Source organism: Dreissena polymorpha, chromosome 8 (genome assembly GCF_020536995.1).
Source record: "Dreissena polymorpha isolate Duluth1 chromosome 8, UMN_Dpol_1.0, whole genome shotgun sequence".
Taxonomy (NCBI): domain Eukaryota; kingdom Metazoa; phylum Mollusca; class Bivalvia; order Myida; family Dreissenidae; genus Dreissena; species Dreissena polymorpha.
Window position 1 is genome coordinate 30,317,462 of NC_068362.1, and position 26,004 is coordinate 30,343,465.

The following is a 26,004-nucleotide window of genomic DNA, read 5'->3' on the forward strand; positions in this document are numbered from 1 at the left end:
GCCAGTTAATTAGGTGTGAAATGCCTTTCGGGGACCGGCACACGACCTCGAGTTATCGAAAATCGCATGTTTGAGTTATCGCGGGTTTTTTATATAGACATTAAAGGAAAATGCTAGGGACTTTCTTTAATGCTCGAGTAATCGCCAGTTTTCGAGAAATCGCCAGCTCGAGTTATTGCAATTCTACTGTATTATCGTTTATTCGTTCGAGATCGGAGTTAAGCGTAGCTGCAGCGTGGACTGGATTGTCGACTACAACATAATGGATAGTGTCGTCGGCAAATAACCTGTTGTTTGCTTTAATATCTAGAACAATATCATTAATAAAGATTTTAAAAAAAGAAGAGGCCCTAAAATTGAGCCGCCCTTTGGTACTCCAGCGTTGATATGAGACCAATTGGATTCTGCGTTTGGAAGAACAACGTTTTGTTTGCGGTTTGTAAGGTAAGATTTGCACCAAGATAAAAGACTGCCTCTTATGCCTATATAGGTAAGCTTGAACAACAATCCCTTATGCCATACACGCTTAAATGCTTTGCTGATATTGCAGAATATAGCTCTAACCTCTTTTTCGCTAAAGAAGTTATAAAGAAACGTTAGCTGGTTTATTGTTGAGTCACCAGGACAAAATCCAAATTGTCAGGGGGAGGGGGGGGAGGCAGTTAAATGTATGTTTGAATACAATTCTTTCAAATACGTTTCCAAGTGTGCTTAGTAGGGAGATAGGACGATAGGTGGCTGGGTTAGATGAGTCTTCTGATTTAAATATTGGAGTGAGAAAAGCTTCTTTCCATGGTTCTGGGCATACAAAGGTGCGTTAGGAAGTATTTAAAATATCTCACGATGCGATTTTTAACTGAATATGTGCCAGAAACTTTGTTAAAGGGTAAGCCTTAGTAAGCACTAAGTCGACCTCAGTTGGAGTAACCACGAGATATCGCACATGATAAGTGTAGTGGCTTAGGTTAGATGCTTCTGATTTGTCAAAGAGCGTTTGTTCAGTGAAGAAGTTATTGAGGACAGTAGCCTTGTGTGTCGTCTTCAGTTATTGAATATGTATCGATAAGTGAGGGTATAGATGAAGTAGCATTCTGTCGAATACAGTTTTTTAAACATGACCACCATGATCTAGATTTGGCGTTGATTGCAGCTTTTCAGCAACTTATCTTGGTGATCAAGTTTTGCGCGTCTAATTTCGGCAACAACTTGGTTTCGCATAGTTCTGAATTTACCCCAGTCGCGTTCAAGGGTTGTTTGTTTGACTTTGCGAAACAACCGTCGTCGACACCGAATCAGAGTGTTTACGTGTGTGGTTATCAAGGGTGGTGCAATCGGGCGAATTGTTATAAGTCTTTTCGTAATATGATAATTCGCCATAGATATTATGTACTCGGTTAAGATTTTGGAATAGATATTAAGGTCGTTATGATTTTTTGAGTCCCAGTCTATGTTAGCCATAATTTCGCAAAGCGTTTCGTAGTTGCGCTGATCGAAAAGCAATATATACCGCTTAAAGGTGCATTTATGTGCCTCTTTTAAGTTAAGGAGACCATAGATGGAGCAGTGATATCTAATGATCAAGACAGGGGTCTCCCACCCCCGATGAGTGAATAAGGGGTGAGTATTATGTCAATTATTGAAGAGGAACGCTCAGTGTAATGTGCAGGGCCATTAATGGTTTGGTAGAGGCCGCATTCGTTGCATAGCTGTTTGAGTCTGTTGTTAGGGTCCTGGAAGTTGATATTAAAGTCATCGGGGCCCGTATTCACCAAACAATTCTTTGACTTAAGTCTAAGAATAAAGAAAATCCTTTACATTAGAATATTCAAGAATTTCTTTAATTATGAGTCAATTTCTGCAGTTAACATCTCTTTCTATATTATTCTTCATATAGAGCATTTTGTTAATGAAATAATCACCAGTGGAGGCCTGTATATATTCAAACACTGAACACAGTTGTCTTGGTTCTAAGTCTATTCTTTATTCTTAAGTCTAAGAATTGGTTGGTGAATACGGGCCCTGTTATAACAATGTAATTGATTCCCGTGTCAACAGCATGATGTATATTGTTGTCTATAACTGAGTGTATGTTGTGCCGATGTATCTGGGGGTTTGTAAAACACACCGAACAGGGTATGTTAAGAAAAGGTACCAATTTCGATCCAGATTGATTCAGTACCATAAATGTCGAGGCCAGTGTGTCTTTTTTTAAGATAAATTACTATTTTTAATGTAGACTAGGACACCACCGTGGCTGTTTCCGGTCCGATCTTTTCTTACAGGGGGATGAACATTGGTGAAAATCTTGTGTTTTGGACGTTTTGTTTTTGAAAACGATAAAATGTCAAAATCCTTAAATTAGGTGTGTAAAATGTATAATTTCTTGATGATAAGTTGGACCTTGTTGTGCATGAAGGACAAATGATTACTTAAATCAACTGATTGAAAAGAAGAGGTAATTGGTGTTAAAACAGACTCTGGCTTCTGTGAGGAAAAAGGCCCGGTATTAGTGTGGATGTCACCACATAATAAGATAAGTTGGGGCATGAAGGCGACAGCACAACCGAATGAAGAAATCTCCACATGACAGAGGACCATTGTGCGAAACAAAGAAATTACAAAACACCATTTATATTCGAGTCGTATGTTTCTCGAGCAAAAACAACACTTGCTAGACATCATGCCATTCCAGGGCTGAAAAAGTCACTGACGTTAGGCACGAGAAACAATACCAACACCATCGGCAATGTTGATAAGTATTCGAAATGGTACAAGACTCCATGAGGTGCTCCAAGAAGTATAGTGTAGGAGGGCAGAAACAGAACACAGGAAAACAGAAGAGAGAAGCGAAGAGGCATGGCTCGCATGTCGCGATTAAAGTAAGAGTGTGCGGCTATTAGGATTTGGGGATGTGTCTAAAGTTTGGTATTAAACGTTCTAATACAAGTTAGATAGCGTAGGGTCAAGTTTGGTTGAGTCACTGTGGAGGCATATGGATTATTGGACATATTTTATAAAAAAAAAGTGCCGTTTATCTTGTGCAATGTGTTGGTCCTTTTGATATTAGAACCGCATCGTGGCAGCTCTAGTACAAAAGCGAAAAACTAGGGCAACCTACGGATTTTAGTAGTGTGCTAATATGTGCTTGTGTACCTGTATATGGCGTGCGTGCGTGTGTGATTAAGTACGGAAGTGTGTTGGTCCTTGTATGTGTGTTGGAGGTGTGTATATACGCGTGTAAGAGTGAGAGCCAAGGCGGAAGTTAAAGACGGCGATATTGTTTAACCTGTCTTAGGAGACTCCAATAAAAATCAGAGATAGGGCATGAGCTGAAAACAAAGAAATTATGACAGACAATTAAAATCACACATAAGTCCAACATGCTGCCTGGTAAAGTCAACGGGCATGTCCATACAGGTCATCATTGTGTGGGGGTAATGGTCTTTTTCAGTAAACAGCGTATTTGTACATTGTAAACATTCCAAACAATAAACATTTAGCATGAAAACAAGTTTAAGAGTAAGTATAATAATATACTACTTTACTTTGAGAATTGATAAAAACGAGTGCTTAAAAAGAAATATCTCTCTCTATTGCTGGCACTAAATATATATATATATATATATATATATATATATATATATATATATATATATATATATATATATATATATATAGTTACAATGTATTCCTTGGTTGTGGTGGGACAAAAATAACACACTCATTGTTGATGTAAAGCGCATACAAATCATAAACATAACGACTGTATGTTCATGAGCAAGTATTGTGCCGTTACATAAGTCTACACTGTCCAAATTAGAAAGCGTCGTCTAGCGATATGGCTTTAAGTCCTGTTGGCAAACAATGCGCAAGTGCCGTCTTCGTGTTTAGTTTTGATGAGAATGTTTCTATCTGAAGACCATACCCCAAGGAGACTTCCTGCTTTTACCAGCTAGCGAGATTCGAACAAGATTTTTGAACGGATTGTTGTAAGCTGTTCATTGATTTAAGCCCCTTTAAACTTGTCACTTATGACTTTCAGTCTAGAGCGGTTATTGTAAAGTTTCTGCCTAGCTCTGTATGTTGAGAATTTCACCAGAATATCTCTTGAACCATTTTGCCTTGGTCTACCAAGACGGTGGCTTCTATCGATGTCCGCAACATTAATGGTTGTTTGGAGGGCCTCGCAAACTCCAAGTACCAAGTCGTTTTCACTGTCGGTTTCTGCTATGCCGGAAATCCGCAAACAATTTCGTTTGTGGTACTGCTCAGCTGCGTCGGAGCGGAGTTCGAGGTCGCGTATTTGTTTTCTTAGGATTTCGTTTAAGGCGTTAAGGCTGCTGTTTTAATCTTAAAGTTTCCAAACTTTGGATTGCAGACCAGAAATCACTTCCTCGACTATAGTTTGAATTGAAGTCTGAAGCATTACCTTCGTTGTCTTTTAGCACAGCGGCGATTGCTTCAATAGCGTCCTGGTCCAGAGATATATTCGTTGCCATTGCTATGTTCCGAGTATTCGTGTCGTAGGGTTCTTGGGATAGGTTAAATTTATTTTTTATTTGTATTTCATTAAATATTCTGGTGACCATAAGTCCCTCTTTTTAGTATTTTTAATTGGTGTTGATGTATTGAACATACTACAAGGAGTACAATGAGTGAAGCGTTATCGTTAGCGAGAAGTATACTTGGCAAAATTGATTAACCAGTCATGAGTCTGATAATCACGAGTTTCACATGGATCAACACTTGAAAAACGGTATTTCAAAGTCCTTTTGTACTCCAACAGTTAATATCAGCAGCTGGAAAACTTTAACGTGAACGCTTTTATACCTTTAGTTCCTCTCAGGCTTAATATCCCATTCCTAAATCACTGAGTAAGCCACTAAAAATCGCATTTAGCGTGCTCGAAAATATAAACAAACTTCTCGCCATATTACCAGAAGTGATGTTCGTACTAGTTAAGGACATATTTTCTGTACGTCCATCTCAGAAAAGTAGCATTTCTTTTAAATTGTATATAATAGTAAGGAAATTCCAGAAATGTAATGTCATTATATAAATACACCCAATTTAATTTAAGACCGTGTTAATTAGTAGCAGCATGTAAAATGCAAAACGTAAATTCGACAACAGCACCGTGTTTATATTTACGTCAAGTGCGTGTTTTAAATTTGTCGGCCATGGTTGGTTACAAAACATATAACATTGCAGCGTAAGACTTTTTGGGAACTTCTTAGTGTCATAGTTTCAAACACATTTAAGGTAATGTTCTAAAGAATTAAGCGTTCATGGCTTTAACCAATTCTAAATGAAAATAGAATTAAAAAAGAAATGTTTGCATTTGGTCCGGGACTACTTTCGGATAAACTAAGGACTAAACAGATAATAAGCGCTGCCTTATTTTCGGGGAAAATTGTTTTTGATAGCAATTTATGGTTATTATGAAATATATGTCAGGACAATTTTATTCAAAACTACATTTTAATGGATTAAAAAATAACAACGTATTTTAGCAAAACACTCATATGTATTTTGTTTCTTGATGAAACACAATGCTATGCACATCTTCCAAGCTGTTAGGTTAAATATCTTATTTTTTTGCTTTTGTGGTATGTTTTCAAGACTCGTGCATTTAAACCTGACTATAGCTTCTGATTATAGCAGAAACGAATGAACACACAAATTACTTGTTTGCAATTAAACGCGATCATATATACATGTATCTCGCTGAGTATACATTTCCTTCGTATCTTTTGTAACCAGTTTAACTCTCAATATGAGCCATTTGGTAGCAATTCTCATTTATGCAATGCACACCATTTATTTATAGCTTTGTTGTAGTGACTTGACGAGATACATATATATGTTATATCATCCGTATTTCTTTATTTACACATTCCAATTAAACATAAAACTCGCATACATACATGGGAAATGATACGAGCTTATGCATCTTTAAAATAAATTATTCATTAAAGGAATCCATTTATTTTTGGATACAAAGCGGGTAAGGTTGTTTACTTCCTCGTATCAAGAGACGCTAACAGATTGCTAACGCCGAGGTTCTCCGAATTTGCACACGTGACATTTTCTGGAATGCTACTCCCTTTACCGTCGAGACGACATTTTGATCAGTCAAACTTGTTAAGCTTTTCATAAAATCGCATCGAATCTTAGTCAGCATTAGAGATAGAGGCGTGCGACGAAAGGCAGGGATGCAGAAGAGGCCGAGGTCCATAAGCCCAGACGGCAACAGTCTTAACAAAGGGGGGAAAGATGGCAAAATTCAGAAACTTGGCACCGAAAGCAGACGAGGAATCACAAAGGGTACCCGAGTAGCTCTGGAACATCTTCAAGACAGAGCAATCTCTTTAATGCGAAAGTCGATATCACAAAACACTAGCGCAGCGTACGAAACCGGTGTGAATGCCTTTAATGCATTTTGCGATCTTTACCATATATCTCAAATGCAACTAGTACCTGAACAAGTTTACTTATGGTTCATAGCATACTGTTTCGAGAAAGGCTTAGCGACCCGCATGGTCAAAACTTACCTAGCAGAAATTAACTATTGGCAACAAGTACAAGGCCACAAATTGTTTTCGAAGAATTTATGCTAAGTAAGGTTATAGAAGGCTATTCGCGATCAATTGGTATAAACAAGGACAGAAGACGCCCGATCACATCCGAAATCCACTTTAAAGTAATACAGCAATTGCCAAACGTATGCTATAACTCGTACGAGGCACCTCTATTTGCTGCAATATTTTCCCTCGCCTATGTTGGGCTATTTCGTATAAGCGAGTTGGTATCACCAAAACGCCCAGAAATGTATAACCAAATCAGAACGTCCGACGTTGAATTGTCGTTAGACCAGTCATACATCTTAATCCGCATCGCCAAGTCAGGAACGCTTCATCACAACGCTGCGGTCACACTAAAATTCCAAAATCGGAAGAATCAATATGTTCTGTCCAGAGAATGCGCGACTATCTGGCAATGTCATCGGTAGGTCCTGCAGCATTTTGTCTTATGGTATGGTCAGTTACCAGACAGCAGGTTAACGCGGTACTAGCAAAATGCCTCGGCCGCACTGAATTCGGCAACGCTTTATTCAAAACACATAGCTTTAGCATTGGGCGCGCAACGGATCTGTCAAAGAAAGAGTTCCTCCCGAAGTCATCGCGAAACTTGGGAGATGGACATCAGACACATACAAAAAGTACATTAGGCAATAACCCTTAAGATTTATCTAGGGAACAGCAGCTAACAACTGTGACGTCACTAATGATCCATCCAAGCGAGCTGTCAAAACCGGTATTAAAAGCAAAGAGGTAACTCTGTAGTTCATGTTACAGTTTCTGTAATTTGAATGCAGGGGTTGGCTCCCTTTCATTTCACTATAAGTGTATGATGATTCTTATGTTGATATAATATTCTTGTCTCTTATAACTCGATACTTCCGAGTGGCAGCATTTTATTATTATGCTTATGTTTTTTTGTATGTTGTGATTGTATATATGCTGATAAGACTGTAATAAAGTAATAAACCTATATTCGCTAAATTTGGCTACAACATTACGATTTTATAGTAATATAATCGACACGTAAGCAGAATTGTATTCGGGTATATATGCTTATATAGTTTTATGCAATTTCACTATGAGACCTTATATATAACGTATAGTAATATGCATAAACAATTGACCATTGGATTTTGCACACCTAAAATGTTATTTGTTATTGACAGAGGTATGGGGTCTTGAGAACAGTATTCCTCAGCGGGTAGGAGCAAGAGCTCAAGAACGGGAGATTGAAAACCTGCGGCTGCCCACATGCATCGTATAGTGGGGAATTGGCGGCTTGACATTGTCAACATTACGGAGGTCAATCGAAGCCAATTTATTACTTTTTACACCGCCAAAGGTATTGGTATTGCACCTGGGCGGAAGACAAAGTGATCTATGCACGGACGCATGTACAAAGGTACGAAATAATATAAAGAGAGAAATTAAATATTTAAGAACAGCTTTCATAGACACAGCAATAATGGGCATAATTGATCGCATAAATTGGAGCTTTTCCCTCCCCAGGAAGATTATTACGTCAAAACGTCGACGTGTAAACAGGTTTGGCCGAGTGTGTGTGCAATTGGCAAGCCGCAGCACCAGTATCACTGTAGACATTGATGCAAACACCCCGGTTTTTTTCCTCCCGGATGGGGTGCACTTCTCACCAGTGGGGCTTGAGTTCTATCTGGACACCCTGCGGGATGCGATTATGCAATTTTTATAATATGGCATAATCATTTGTAAACATTGAAAATTGTATCGACCAAGTGCCTAGTTCTGACGTGGCTAGTACTTAGGTTGGTGCGGTGGTCGAGTGGTAACACTCTGGTCTACCATTCCAGAGGCCCCCATTTCAATTCTCGGCCGGGGCACTGGGGATTTCAGAAATGCTTCAAGTGTTTCACACCCAACTAGAGATGTACTGTTATGAAACCCAGATAATTCTCGAGTGTATCGGTGCTATACACTGAGCACGTAAAGGAACCAAGGGATCTATTCGCAATGAGCTAGGGTATCGCATCCGGATCCCTTGTAGCCCAATACTGTCTCTTCAGCTTGCTGTCTCTTAAGCAAAACCAAAGGATTCCATTGGAAATAAGTGCTTGCACTTGCATGGGTTATCATTGACTGCAAGGTCAAAAGAAATACATACATACATACATGTCAGACTTTTGGGGCATAAACTGGTTCAATTTATTTGTGGTGTAAAATTCTGTCAGAACAGGTTGTTGAATAGCTCAGTTTCACTCATTTTGGTAAATCAGTATTAATTTATCGCATAGGATAAATAAACAAGTATATTCTAGTGTTTTGAGCACTCTGCTACCATTGATTGGGGCTCCTTCTGGACAACACGGCAATGACGCAGTAGGCTCACAACCCATCTCTTAACGTAAACATTATAGCAAATGGATAACTGTTCGGGGCGAGGTTTGGTTGGTTGGTTGCTTGGTTGGTTGGTTACCCAGACGTGCATGGGTCAGGTGGATTAGATCTTCCCGGCACTGCAAGTTTGGTGGTTACTGGCACCTCAGTAGGAGCCAGCGTGTAATTGTGTTTACCGGCGTGTTGTGTCATGGTTACTGGCAAATGGTATAACTGGTGAGAAATATGGACTACCGGCAAAGGTTGGTGTCTGCCAGAGGGTTATATAGTGTGTCTGCAAGAGGGATATATAGTGGGTCACTGGCAAAGGTATACACACGCGGTTACGCTCCGTGCAAGTCCAAGTAACTATCACGTCTAGGAAATTATTATTAAACACACCAAGTGCTCACAGGGTTTTGCGCCACATTCTTCGGCCTTTACGCCAATACCTATCCCAGTCTTATGATAACTTTGACATACAATAATTAATTGGATTTAATAAATTAGTTTCAACAAAGAAATAAAGACAATCCAGATATATTCGGTTTTTTTTTATTGTATATCGTTAAATAAACAGTCTACTTGGCGAATAAACATATTAATGCAGTTAGTATATTCTATACAAAGTCATACATGATAACCAAAGTGCATTGACATGTATGAAGATACAAAATACTTTACAAACATGTATTTGAAAGTAAAATAATTATAAAATTATAGGAGACGCCAAGGCGCCTGAAGCAGCCCAGCGCCGTCGAAAAGACATGGTCCTTTGATGGGAATTTTTTTCGCTTTGTTTACAGAAAACCAACATGCTACCAAAGTAAAATTCTCTGATGTCAAGAACTGGCTAAAAAAGCCGTGGCCCAAATTTGTAATAATAATAATACAATCTGCCGCCTGTCCACTGTTGGAATAACTTTGCTAAAACAACATAACCAAAACCCTGTATATATCTTATTTATGCTTGTATAGATTGCACGTCAGTTTGTAACATGTATTGTACTTGTTCATCCTATGTGCCATCCCTTACGCATTTGACGAAAAGTACTTACTAATTTGCATATACATGAATGTGTTTGAGTATATATCTTATTGATGCTGGTATGTATTGTATGTTTATTTGTTAATTATATTGTGCTTGTTAACCCACTTTTTCATCCCTGACTCGTTTATATTACAAATATACATGTATATGAATGTATCTGTGTGTTTGTTATTTGAACTTGAATATCCACATGATATATGAATCTGATGTTCTTGTCAGCAGCCCAAAGACAGTTTTTTTTTATTTTACGATGCACATACTGTGCCATTATCTTTAACACTCAAATTTTATTATCTTTTCATATAAGAATGAGAATATCTCTCTGTTTATGTGTACGCTTGTGTAAAATTGTGAACTTAAATATGCGCATAAATAGGAAGCTTGTGCCTTTTGAGTAGTATGAACTTATTGAAAAATGTTGAAATACTGATTTCACAATACTATTACCAATATATAATGATCTTTACCGCCAATACAAAATGATTAGTTACAAAGCTTTCTGTCTATATACATGCCTGTTTGTGTTAATGTAATTAAATATTGTTGTTTCACAAGTATGCTTTTTTGCTTCCCCTTATTGATAATTAAGTGAACAAGGAAACATATCAATTTTAATTATTTTAATATAGCAAATATAACATATATATCTTGTTTAATATATCTTTGAACTTAGACAACAAATAGTCTATACTAGACTAAATTCAGATATTAAAGTTTCACTTATTACTTAACACTGATAAGTATTCACTCATAGCTGCAGTTGTTTGCTTTGTATCATTTTGCAATTATTATTAATGAAAACATTTACTGATTTGTATATGCTATTTTTACTCGTTTCCTTTTTTCTGTCAAAAATACTATAAACTTTTCTATTATATGTTTATGCTTTTATCGTTGTTTTGTCTCAGAATAATTTGTACTTTTTCCGTTCCGTACTTCTGTGTTGATACTATGGATGCAATTGCTACTTTTTATTATGCTATTTTTACTTCTTACCTATGAGGGAGCCTTAAATTGTATCGGTCAACTGCAGAGGCATCCAGGGAAAAAAGGAACGATTATAGGTGATCCAATATCTGAAAGAAACCAAATGTGATATTTACTGCATTCAAGATACTCACTGTATCACTCACTTGATACTCACTTGAGGAAATACTGTCAACCGAGGCGAAGCCAAGGTTGACAGTATTTTTCCGAAAGTTGACAAATTTACTGTCACCCTGTAAGACATGTAATATTTATTTTATTATACCGAACAAACTATTCAAACAGGAGCAATTTATATGAATCATAAACAATTTTAATATTCAATAATTGCATTTAATTTCAGCAATGAACAACAATTAATATATTAAGTGGTTCAGCACCCAATTGTATAAACGCTGGTTAAAGTTACCGCTCAGTAACTTTCAAACCTTGGTAAGTTTGCAATTATTCAGGTTTAGTAACCTTCAAAGTAACTCGATTGTATAACAACGATATACCGCTACGTAACCTCACCGCGCAAAGTTGAATTTAACCACCGGCATAGAGATGTGTAAAGTATAAGATGGTAAAAATAGCACCACACTGGAATTCGGAATGTGCCATTTTGTACACGGGTATCATCCACTAACTTATCCGTTGTGTAATGGAATGTTTTCCATTCTTTGTGTATTTATATATTAAATTATTTTCGTGTACAATACGAGCATTAACTATAGACAAATAAAACATTGTGCAAGTTTAAACATATGTTTGTATGCAGAAATCTGCAAATGCAACCGAGTTTACAAACGGCTATTATTTCATAAACTGCTCCGGTTCATTTGAACAGCAAGAATGTAGAGTACATGACGTAGCGTGTGACGAAGAAGAAAGTTTATCGTGTTCATAAACTCATTTGAATATAGTAATACTGTAATAGGATGGCATAAGGGTCTTAATTTAATTATGCTAAACTAATTATTAAAGATCCTTGATGTACAATCGTCAATCATTAACTTAAATGAATTATTTATTGATTTTAAAGGTAAGATACTATTTCGAACGCGTTTTGCTTTTTGTTTGTACTTTTGTCGTTCCCTGTTCTCGGAGAAATGATGTTAACATAGGCGCCATTGATGCATCGGATCACACACGGCATACCCATAACAGAATATTAAAAACACGTTCTGTGCGTCGTTAAATTCGTCGTCCAAAATCGGAAAACGTTTATACTTAATTGAATTTTTTTATGACTCCAGTCAATGCCAAAATAATGGCATTTATCTATTGTACAGCACAGTTTCAGCTGCAATCGATATATAAATTATCCAAATAAAACGGAAATGCAAAACTGCGTTCTGCGCATGCGCAAATGGGACAGTATATTTTTTGAACATTTCGCACGTGGTTGCTATGGCAGCGGGATACAGTATTTTTTGGACAGTAATTTTTTTCCCGCTGGTGGCACGTGATTACCAAGGTAGCGTGAGACAGTATTTTTTGGACAGTAAATTTATTCCCGCTGGGTCTGACAGTTTTTCTATGTAACATGGCCTATGGGAGTTTAGCATTGTGAATAAAAGTGAGGTATAATAATACAATCTATTTACTCCGAATGGGGGTCATAATGCTTCTTATGTTATGGCTCTTCTAATTTGCGGTCTAGCAATTATATTGTCGATTATAAAAACTTTCCGTACAAGGTGACGAATTCGGCAGCTATATTATTTTGGATTTGTATATTGGTAAAACAAGGCTTACACTCACATCTATATACGGACCGAACTCTGACAGTCCCTAATTGTATACCAATATTTTTGATAAAATACGAAATGACTCCTACTTAATTTGCGGCCACTTTAATTTTGTTCTAGACCCAAATGTAGATTGTCATAACTATAAAGCAATAAATAATAAAAATGCCAGAGATTGTATATTAAAACATATGGATGATCATGTTCTTACTAATCCTTTTAGGATATTATATCCCTATTTTAGACGATACATGGGGAAAAATCCAATACAAGCCCGGCTCGATTTTTATCTAGTGTCGTCATTTTTGTTACCGTTTGTTCACAACGTTGATATTATGTCCGATTACAAATCTGAAAATTCCATTGTCATTTTGACATAAACATTTAATGATTTTGAACCCGGTGAGGCTTTGTGGAAACATAATTATACGTGTCTAAGTGACATAAACACAATAAATGATGCAATAAACGAAATAACAAAACACTATATGTTACCTGTATACAGAAAGCATAATATTGATACAATACCAAACACAGAAATACAGATTTTAATAAACAACTAACTTTTTTTAAATACAGTTTTAATGAAAATAAGAGGTAAAGTTATATCGTATTGTTCGTATGAAACTAAATCCCGTAACAATCGCGTACAGCAAATACAAGTAGAAATCAAACAATACGATTAATCGTTTACACAGAATAACGTTCAAATTATTGCTAAATTTAAAAATGAACTTCCAAATATCCAAGAAGAGAATTTAAAGGAGCCATAATAAGATCGTGAGCCGAATGGATTCAATTTTGAGAAAAATTATCAAAACTTTGTTTGAAACCTTGAAAAATATAACTTGACAATAAAAATCACATGCTTAACAACTGATCACGGACTTGCTTTAGGTAAGCAGATTGATATCCTGAATGAAATCGTTTTATTAAAAAAACTATTTCAAAACACCGACAGTACCAATAGTGATGCTGATTTTAATAGTTTTATAGAGGATGTTGACATGCCGAAACTATCTAACGAAGAGTCAAAACAATTAGAAGGGCCATTAACACTAAAACACTCTTGAAGCATCTTATGTCTTAAAAATCATGGCGAACAACATAAGCCCTGGGTCTTCAGGTTTTAACTATTGATTTGTAAAAACTATTAGGTACAGTCGTAGATCGTCAAATCACGCTTTTGATAGCGGGACTTCTGTCTATAACTCAACGTCAGGGATTAATTTATTGCATACCGAAGGGTGATAAACCAAGACAATTTCTAAGAAAAACTGGCGTCCAAAACCTTGTAAACCACTCATAAAATTGATTCCGGAAGTGTTGCTAATATATTTAAAATATATGGACAATGTCACTGATAATGACCAAACTGGTTTTATATAAGGCAGGTTCATAGGTGAAAATACTTAACTACTTTATGACGTTTTGCAATACACCGAGGAAAATATTATTTAATTTCGGTCCTGACATAAGCAAATGGTTTAATGTTCTAAATACGGATGGTATCTCAGCAGTAACGCAGTGCGGGTCGTTATCTGAGATTCCCTCAGCTGTTTGAAAAAAGTTTGAAAATTTACAAAAAAATATACTTATTAAGGAATAATCTGAAGGGGGGCTTAATATGATCGCCATCTTTTCTTTTATAATTGATCTAAAATGTTTCTTGATACGAAGGTTCATCACGGGAAATAGTAAAGAGATAAATATTTTAATAACGACAATAGATACCCAAACACTTGTTGTGGTCTTCAATATCCGGAAAACCTAATACATAAAACAGACAACTCTTTAGAAGGAAACAAAAATCATTTGTCGATTTCCGCAAAGCGGAATCATTAAATATACAGTTCATATAGCAAACCCTAATATTTTATAATCCAGATATAATGATTGGAAATAAAAGTGTTTTCCTAAAAAATGCTTTCAAAATGGTGTACATTTGATATTTGATTCGATAAAACCCCAACAAGGATTAGAAGTGTATGGCTATGAAGATCTGTGTAAACAATATAATTTATATCCAAACCAGTTGCATTATATAGGTATTGCTAATGTTGTAACTAAGTACTTAAACAAATATGGTTTGTTCGAGAAAACTAATGCTCGAAATACGGTTGCATATTTAAAAAATCTTGACTTTCTTAAGCCGTTCGTTTCCCTACAAGTGATATCCATTTCAAATATCAAAAAGGTACTCAGCAAACAAACGACACTTTACCTACATGTATGTCAAAATTAACGAGCATCTTTGACACAATTGAATTAAAGGACTGGAACCATATTTTCGGAATGCAATTTTCTATAACCAAAGATTCATCAATGGTTTCAGTTTTAAATTATACACCGAATTCTTGATTCAAACATTTTTTGAATGCAATCAACTATATAGCATCTGCAGAATGCTCATTCAGCCGGAGACAATTGAGTACATTTTTGGGCATGTTACATGTTAATTTTTTTTATTGCAAAACTGTTTTAGGGTTTTAGGTATTCACTGACTTTATAAATGCACCATCGTTTATGTTAGGACATAGTGTTCCTCTTAATCTTACATTCCTTCTCATTACATTTTTTATGTAAAATTGTAAAATGAATAATCAAATACTCATCATTATCGCAGCAAATCCATATTTTGCAATCCAGTGAAATATTTTAAAGGAAATGAACGTCTTCTGAAATTTAGATTCTAACGTTACATGAGAAACGTGTGACTTGCATAATGTATCCCTATATGGATAATTTCACTACCTGTATCAAGTAATATGTTTTTATTTATGCAATTATTGCATTACTGTTTATGTAAACGTGAGCCATTGACTACTGAGCAATACTGTAAATTTTGCATTCTGACTCGCATAAATTAGACGTATATTCAATACTTTAAATGGTAAACATGTATTGCCATTATGACAGTTTTTTAGTATGCAAATATTAGCACTGACATGGCTGATATGGCTGAGAAGAAGACGCGGCTTGCCGAGCCTTTCAACACGCCATTTCGGACGAGTCTGATATCACATGATATCAAAAGTCCTAAACCATATATTCTATTTACTATGCCACTTTAAAAGCACATAAGAAAATATAAACAAGATAACAAACCAAAACAACCGCTAAATTGTATCAATGTACGGTAGTAAAATATGCAAATGAGAAGCACCCTGATTACATCCTCTAGCGTCAATGCATCTTTACACATAATAAATAGTTCGCACGTAAACAACAATAAATAATATGTGAACGCACATAATTTAACAAAATAAAAAAGGTGAAGCGAGAAATCGATACTTACAGTTATAAGTCTGCACTAATAATACATTACCAATATTTTTATGATAACACAATCGTCATTCCAAGTACACGGTTATCGCTATTTTCAAAGCGAATGTGTTATGTGTAACATTGAAACAATAAAGACAATAACAAAATGGAACGGGATTTTAACGTAGTGTGCACATTGGAAGCGATGAGAATGATTTATTTTTCAATTTGTCTATATCCGTAGTACACGTTTAGATGTGGGATGTTAACGTTTTCGCGGAAAAACAGGCCTTCACGTGCGAAGTCAAAGTGGGTGGGAAACGCGACTGCTTTTGAATTTTGAGTTTCTGGAACTTCTAGTATTGCGACTACTGGAACTTCCAAATGAAGCTGAATTTGAGCAATATTCAGCGACATTGCAAGCTGGTGTGAGAAGAAACGAAGATGCTTTTGCATCGTGTTTTGATATTTTTGGGTGGCATAATGGATTAACTGCTGTTGGAAATTTGTGTGACTGATAACATAAATTAACATATTTTTGTGTTTGGAGTCGGCGATATATATTGCTTAGGTTAATGATGCTTTGTACGTTCTGTTGATCACTGATATGCATAATATCAGTGGGAGAGCATCCTGAATCCCACAGCTGTTTCACCATAATGTTTCCTGGCTAAGTTGTTGGTAAGTTTTTTTTGTTATAAATGTACAAATACAAATGTTTCATTATTTGTGCTATTGTTTGACATCCTTTCTCATGCTGATGAACCAACAATCCGTGCCAGTGGTCCTAATGTTATTGATATGTGTGCTTGTTGAATGTAGAATTTTGCTTTAATAAGCCATGAGGCTGTTTTCGGATATAGTTTCTATGCTAGTTTATCTTTGTGAAGCAACCTTGGATCCCTCATTGTGTTGCTGTTCAAAAGTGGTTAAATGAGTCACACAGTAATCAAAATTGTGAAAACAATAGTCGTGCACTGTTCAAATTTAAAACAGATAAGTCCTGACTGTTCAAAAACTGAGTCGCGAATTGTGCACAATTGTGAAAAATGAATTGCGTTCTGTTCAAGTATCGTTTGTTCAAAATTGTAAAAAAAATTACTTGGGCACTGTTCATATTTGTGAAACAATGAGTCTTGACTGTTCAAAATTTTGAACAAATAAGTTGCAAACTTGTTTATATTGTGAACATTTGCAACATATACATTTCAAATTTGTGCAAAAATTTACATTTGCTATGAATTATAGAAAAAAGCCATGTCAGAGTATATAATAAAAATATTCTGCGTTTAAAATAATTCTTTATTATTTGTTATATTTCATCACATGTTGGATTTGCTGTATTTTATTGTAATTGTTTTTTTAATTTTAATGGCAGAAAGTTGCGACCACACATTTCGATGAGTCATGATCATTAGCCCAAATTTTTGGCGGCTCCGTTCTAGCAGGGTCAGCTGCACCGGTCTGAGTCTTTCTCTGCCTCTCAAAATATTCAATATCTTCTCCCTCTGCATTCCGGCACAGTTCCACATCAACCCATGTTATTAATTTCTTGAAAAGGTAACACTTTTTCGACGAATTTGTCTTTGAGAGTAGTTTTTTTATTTATTTATATTTTATTGTTTTATCTTTAAATGTTATAGATCTAAATTCAAATAAATACTCTAATAATAATTTATTGATCTTTATAGATTTTTAATTATTAAAGCAGTTGTGCAATTGGTGTTTTATGATGTTTTTATAAAAGTTTCTTTATTTCATTTTCAGGTTGACTATCAGTGCAAACAAAACAAATTTCCTGTTTGGTTAAAGCAGGGACATATTCAAACAAATATATATATGTAATATATATTACATATATTGATATATTTGGGGTGGCTGGTTAAAGATGTTGGGACAGAACCATTTTTTAAGGGCAACTTTGAAACTTTAAAATTAAAATGCTCATGTATTATAAGAATGAAAGTTTTTTACAAAGCATCTTAATTACGTATACAGTATTTTACTTTGTCAATATTTATTCATTGTGTTTGATATTCACATGTTTGCATTGCTAGGAAAATATTTGCATTTGTTAAGTATAAGTTACATTTTTTATATAATGCTAGACAAAATATATAAAGGGAATATTTGGCGTTATTATTCTTTTGATCAAATCTGTCTTGTTATTTTTATATTTATAACATGTTAAGTCTATTTGTGTAAAGTTAATTGTAATCATTACTGTTTCTATTTGTGTTTGTGCAGCAAATGAATGGTAGAGGAACAAATTCGTTTTTGTTTTATTATTTTTTTCAATTGTTTAATGCTCATTTTGTTGATATTTACCTTTGTCTATATTCTTTAAAAAAGATAAGGTTTGTGTTAAAAAATATTGTTTTGTTTTATAATTTGTTGAATAAAATATGAATCGCTAAGTTTGTTTACATTTTTAACGACATAAGCAACAAACCACACCTACAAAAAGTAGTTCTCAGAATGGGTGGGACTAAACAAACATAGAATGCTACAAATTTGAGTGATGACGTCAAATGTGGGAGGAGTTAAACACATTGTATTGATTGGCGGAGTTCAGAAGCGTTATCGGATGGGGTATCCGAGAACCCTTTAAAATATCATGTCAGCGTCCTCAATGTAAATGTGCACAAGTGGCATAATAAATAAAGGAATTGCACCTCTGCGCCACACATGCTGTTATATTTATGAGTGAATTATAAACTCTTACTTAGTAACATACATTTATTTCCAAATTATCGGAGAAAATAGTTTAAAACGCGTAATATGTTTGCCGACTTCGAATGATCTATATCCATTAATGAACCAATAATGTAAACATTTTCTGAAGCATAAAATGTAATTCCACTTGTTTAAACTTATCATATACATTACGTTTTTAATCTATGACAATTTTTCTGATAATCTCCATTTTGATTACTCTGAAGAAGTCCCTTGTAAAACACGCTTTGAAGGGCATTGAAGTGTTACATCCTTATACCTTTGTATAATAAAATAAAGTGTTTTACTATTGTTCTTATAAATATGAAAGGGGTATCACTACAGTACGAAAGCAACATAATAGAGCAAAACGCAAATAAAGATAACGTTTTTGCAGTTATAACGAACTTCAATACTTTGAATAAGCAGAATATTTGTTCATGCACATTTTTATGCCCCCCTTCGAAGAAGAGGGGTATATTGTTTTGCACATGTAGGTCCGACCGTCCTCCAGATGGTTTCTCAGATGATAACTCAAGAACGCATAGGCCTAGGATCATGAAACTTCAGAAGTACATTGATCATGACTTGCAAATGACCCCTATTGATTTTGAGGTCACTAGGTCAAAGGTCAAGGTCACGGTGACCCGAAATAGTTAAATGGTTTCAGGATGATAACTCAAAAACGCTTAGGCCTAGGATCATGAAACTTCATAGGTACATTGATCATGACTTGCAGATGATCCCTATTGATTTGCAGGTCACTAGGCCAAAGGTCAAGGTCACGGTGACCCGAAATAGTAAAATGGTTTCCGGATGATAACTCAAGAACGCTTATGCCTAGGATCATGAAACTTCATAGGTACATTGATTATGACTCGCAGATGACCCCTATTGACTTTCATGTCACTAGGTCAAAGGTCAATGTCACGGTGACCCGTAATAGTAAAATGGTTTCCGGATGATAACTCAAGAACGGATCATGAAACTTCATAGGTACATTGATCATGACTCGCAGATGATCCCTATTGATTTTCAGGTCACTAGGTGAAAGGTCAAGGTCACGGTGACCCAAAATAATAAAATGGTTTCTGGATGATAACTCAAGAACGCTTATGCCTAGGATCATGAAACTTCATAGGTATATTGACCATGACTCGCAGATGACCCCTATTGATTTTCAGGTTACTAGGTCAAAGGTCAAGGTCACGGTGATTCAACTTAGAAAAATGGTTTCCGGATGATAACTCAAGAACGCTTACGCCTAGGATAATGAAACTTCATAGGTACATTGATCATGACTCGCAGATTACCCCTATTGACTTTCAGGTCACTAGGTCAAAGGTCACGGTCACGGTGACTTGACACAGTAAAATGGTTTCCGGATGATAACTCAAGAAAGCTTACGCCTAGGATCACGAAACTTCATAGGTACATTGATCATGACTCGCAAATGACCACTATTGATTTTCAGGTCAGTAGATCAAAGGTCAAGGTCACAATGCCAAAAAACCCAATTCACACAATGGCTGCCACTACAACTGACAGCCCATATGGGGGGCTTGCATGTTTTACAAACAGCCCTTGTTACTATAGCATTAAACACATGTTTTATTCTCTACGCGTGTTGAATGCGGATACCATACAAACTTTCATTTTTTTATTTTTCACAATTTTTCATCTTTTTTAAACGAGTAATATTGACCTATGTTCATCAATATTACATGTGCAATTTCTATTAAATGAAAACCTGATATACTGTAAGTGAAATGAAATTAAAACAACTTTGGATGACATACGTATATTTAAGCTAGTCACACTGAATCAAACACTTCAATTATGTCTACACGAGTACCTGTGCAGCGTATGATTAGAAGAATGTTATCTGTCGTGGCAAGATAGATAACGTTCATCGACTGCCTTCTTTAAAAGCATGTTTCCGCATTGATAACTTCCTCATGATAGGTCAATGTTAAACGTTTTCTTAAAATGGACGTGATGCGCGCTGATAATACTTTGATAAAACACTCGTCTTCCACGAAAACATATTTTCATATTTTTGTCGAATGTTGTTTTCATAATTCATCTTTTTCAATGGCAAAGTGTTGTATTAGTATATATGCAGATGCTGCCCTCTATAACAACTAGTGTGTAACCTTTTGAAACGGCTTCAGTATGCGATCCGTAGTTGTTTGGTACGTCTGCATTGTGCCAATTCATTAATTACTTAAAGGGGCCTTTTCACCTTTTGTAAATTTACGCAATTACAAAAATGTCTAAGATTCGCAAATTTTCGTTGTAGTTATGATAGAGGAAACAGTAATACTGAACATTTACCATGCTCTAAAATAACCATTATATGCAACTTTTGACGATTTAAAACCCTGAAAATTTTAAAGCGTTGAAACGCGAAACGATTGAATAATTTGGAGAGTTCTGTTGTTGTCGTTATATTTTGTGATACTACGATTACACATAAAAACAAACATGTTTAAATGTACAAGTTTGATTTTTTTCATCACATACATGTACAATAATAGTATATGCTTTAGGTTGTGTTGTTGTAAAGTTAGTATTCGATTTAGAAGATATCGGTTCGGTTTAAACACGAAATCATATGCAAGCGCGAAGAAGAAACATCAATAAGTAACGTAATACATAAGGTACATGTAAATGTATTCGAGTTTTTTGTTTTGATTTACTTGAGAAATGTTTGCGTTATTGTTCTTTAAACCCCTTTAACAAAAATGTTACGCGTGAACAAGGAATAAGGAACAGTTCCTTATACCTTATTCGAATAAGGAATAAGGATCTAAGAAAAAGGAACCAACTTATCACCCATTGTTATTAATTGTGCTGCAAACACTTTAAAACACGAAATATAAAATATACTCCTTACACTGTATCGTTTATAGTGCAAATACAGCGTGATACATCGATCATATGTTCATGTGTATTTGCACAGTAGTGGGAAGTTATAAGATGCTATCGATTGAAAGAAGCTGAAATGCCATTTAAAACACAACCCATAAAAACATACAGCGTGTTTTCACAAACGGAAAGCAACTAGTATTCGTATGCAGAGTATTTTCTAATTTTACTGTTGCTATTTACTACAAGCATATAGTTATTTGCATGCATGTGAGTATTATAAATACTGTGTATATATATAACCATTCTTAATTGGTGCAGTATAAACATCTTTCATTCTGGAAAGCAATCGTTATAAAAAATACAAGTCTAGTATCAATACAATTACTTTAATATTTCATTTGAATAAATTAAAATTAGTATGAGCATTACTGAAACTGTAGAATTCAAGACATAATTAATAGTTAATTTAGTAAGTGTTACCTATAAAAAGGTTTTTTTTAATAAAGGATGTCTATCTATTTTTTTACAAATAATCGCAAAAATTTTGTATTTTCAAAGGTTTTTACAAAAACTCCAGACAATTGTCCAAGTGCAAATACACTTTACAAAACATATATGGAAATACACGTATTTCATAAGCGTAATGCGAATGCAAATCATCTTTTGCACATACAAATAGAGTCATTTTTCTGATTCTTAATTTATTTATTTTGATGATTCATTTTCCCGGTCAGACTTTTCCGTTTTAGAAACAAACTTCTTTGCAAACAACTTTAAAGAAAACAATAAATGCAATTGATTTTTTTAGTTTATTTTATTTTTTGCTGTTTTTAAATTATATTCTGAATACAATTACTGATTGCTATTAAAGAAAAAATGTATTGACAGTTTATTGTTTAAGAGAACGAAGTATCATTTCGTCCCCTAATATACCCAATACAATTTCTTTTATTGTTGACATCTCTGACAAAACGTTGGACATTTTCAAATCAAAGATCAAGTTCAATATAATATGCACTTGCCGTTTACTCAAAAATAATATTTCGTCATTTTCTTTTTTCAAACAAATATTAGAGCTATATAAGAGCTATGGAAAGCAATGTTGTTGTTTTTTAATTTTTGACATTTTAATGGTTGCGCATATTTTTCTCAATGCTTTAAATAGAGCATTTGTAATAACCAATATATTACAAAATAAAATATTAAATTATCACAGCCATTATAAGAGTGATTTCAAGTTTCCATTTTTAAACATTATAAAGAATTTATGAACCCAATTTACGCACCCTACCGGTCGATTGCGATTATTTATACAGGACGCTTGACAAATGTAACATTTTGCTTGTAAATGTATGTACATATTTAGTGGTATATTTATGTATTCGACAATAAAACGAGGTGCGTTAATCTTTTTGTATAAATGTTTTTTGTACATATTACCAAAAACTAGTAACAGTTTGTCTGTATAATACCAAATATGATTACAGTACGGTATGTAAAGTTAACTTCTTTCTTTCTTAAAATAGAAATATAAATGCGTACATGTGGATTTTTCTGCAAACAAGACACTTGGTTGTACCACTACCATTTAGTATATACACGAACACATTCGTATTGTATAACTGCGCAATTTTATATGTAACAATGTGCTTTAATAGTCATTTTTGTTCAAAATATGTTTTGTGTACAACCGCCTTATTGTTTGCGTTACACGACTTATTCATTAATTTCCATGTGAAATTCCATGCTTACATACCCTACAATGTAACTGTAAATATTAAATGTGCAAAGCTTTGTGACTATTTACACTGCCAAAGTGTTTATATTACAAAAGTATGTTAACCTGTAAGATGTAAATTTTTGGATGAGAATCGTCCAGCAAACACACGCAAACATCCACGCACACATGGACGCACACAAGCACGCATACACACGCACACGTACACGCGCACACACACACACACGCGCGAACGCACACACGTACACGTACACTCTCAAATACACCCCGCACAAATGCACAAAACGCAAGAGATATTGCAAAATAAAAGATAATACACACATTATCCGCATCATATGGCAGAAAACAATTATTTCCAAATCTAATTAAAAAATAGACAATTTAAATAATAGCAAAACTTTGCAATACAATTTTACATAAATATACAAGACAACATAACGTTATGCATTTTGAAGTACTTAAAACTATAAGAAGCCTAATTATATGCATAACTCAGTGCTATGTGATTATACTAATATATTATACTAAATGTACACATTCTTACATTTAATGTCAAGGATTAAGGGACAAAGCATCGCGTAATTAAGTATTTAGCTGGCTAAATCAAGAGGCATTTCCTGTTGTTTTATTACATGAAAATCAATATAATACTCAGAACGATAATAATAATTGGAGAGCTTCTTGAGCAGGGTAACATATTTTTAAGCGGCGAAAGCTCCAATAGCAATGACGTCGAAATTCTAATTAATAAATCATGTTATTGAACATAATTGAATAAAAAAGAAATCATAGTTTAAAGAATGCAACTAATAAAACTACATGTATCAGATAGCAGCGTAATTTTGATGAATCTATATGCACTAAATTATGATGACGTCAATTTCTATAATTCATTTGAAAATATTATTTAAGACTACGAATACGAAACAATTATAATTGGAGGTGACTCTAATGCAGGTTTAGACCATAGCTGTGATACATTCAATGGAAATGATATATCTAACCATAAAACATCAAATACAATAAATAGCCTCATAGAACAATATGATCTGAGTGATATATTCAGAACAAAAGATCAAACTGCACAGGTTTACACATGGCATTCTAACACTTACCCACCAATATTTTGCAGATTAGATTATTTTTTAATCTCAAACAACCTCTTAAATTCCGTGATGGACTGCAACATATACCAATGTTATCTATCGCTCAGATAATACGATTGCTAAAATAATATTGAATACTAACCAGCATGAAAGAAGTCCCAGGTATTTTAAATTAAACAATTGGCTATTACTAGATACTGAATATCAGATAAAAAATGAAAATGTCATTAATTTAGTTGTTGAGTTTAACCAAGAAGCTAACCCAAACACCTAATGTGAATTAATTAAAGGAAGAATAAGAGAAGAAACTAACACATATTTAAGCCATAAAAATGAAATAACCAATAAACAAGAAAAATGAGTTACAGCAAAAAATATCAGAAACATTGGAAATCAGTTGATATCAAATTCCATCGATAATTTACTTTTAGAACAATTATTAAACATATTTAATAAAAATACTAAAAAAGATAATAGTGTCGAGAAGAGCAGCCGTTCCAAATTGTTTAACAACACTATAAATAGTATCAATAATACTGATACTATAGATCAGCTTTCAGAATAAGAATGTGGAAGAGCCTTTCAAGATATGAAACACAACAAAAGTCCTAGTTACGATGGTCTAACTGCGGATTTCTATAAAATAGTTCGGAGATATTTAAAAAATATCTGGTCAAATCTGTAAAATATTCCTATGATAATGGAAACTTTACAGAAATTTAAAAACAAAGTACCATATCTTTACTTCCAAAAGGAGACAAAGAACTATTAACTTTAAATAATTGGAGACCAATTTCTCTACTTAATTGCGATTAAAACATAACATCAAAACCAATTGCAAATTGAATTATAAAAAACACACTACACCATCCATTACAGGCACAGAACAGACTGGATTTGTTAATGGAGGGTATATAGGAGTAAATGTAAGAAGCTTGTAAGAAGCAATTGAAAAAATGAAATGTTTCAATGAAAATGGGCTAATTTGATCATCATATTTTGATAGGGATTCGACAGTCATGATCATACTTTCATGAGGAACATTTTAATTAAATTTTGTGTTTAACTCATCAATAATTAATTCTATTAATTTGAATTACAAAGATACAAATGGATGGTCATTTTTCTGAATATTTTAGCATACAAAAAGGATGCCCGCTGTCTCCGTACCTATTGATGATTTGTATAGATATATTGCCAATTGAAATAAACACACACGAAAATAGCTCAGGTATAAAAGTGAAAAATACAAGTATTCTTAACTTTTTTTATATTTTAATTCAAATATCAACAATGTCCCACCAATTTTGATAGATATTTGGAATATTTTAAGTACAAACTAAAATCGAAATGATAATCGAAAGCTGAAAATGTAAAACTATAAAACATTCACAGAATGTAATTCTGTTTTTATAATTGTAGAAAAGAAGAAGAAAAATATGTTAATTTTTTAACAAAATAAGTTTTGTCACTTGTATATGTTTGAGTCCTTTAAAATTTCAAAGATACCATCTTTTTCATTTTCATTCAAGATTCATTTCACTCGTAATCATTATTTTTTTGTATCACGCTTACCATCCGTAACCCATTACTTAAT

At 34.3% G+C, this 26,004-nt stretch overlaps 1 protein-coding gene and 1 long non-coding RNA gene across 4 annotated transcripts in view; one reads left to right on the plus strand and one right to left on the minus strand.

Moving 5' to 3' along the window:
- LOC127841804 (uncharacterized) overlaps positions 1 to 26,004 on the minus strand; it is a 93,723-nt gene that overhangs the window by 29,942 nt on the left and 37,777 nt on the right. The gene's annotated exons all lie outside the window — the stretch shown is intronic.
- LOC127841806 (uncharacterized) lies at positions 196 to 9,804 on the plus strand. Its single transcript, XR_008031339.1, has 3 exons — positions 196 to 444; positions 7,751 to 7,986; positions 9,660 to 9,804. It is a non-coding gene; the product is annotated as an uncharacterized LOC127841806 (long non-coding RNA).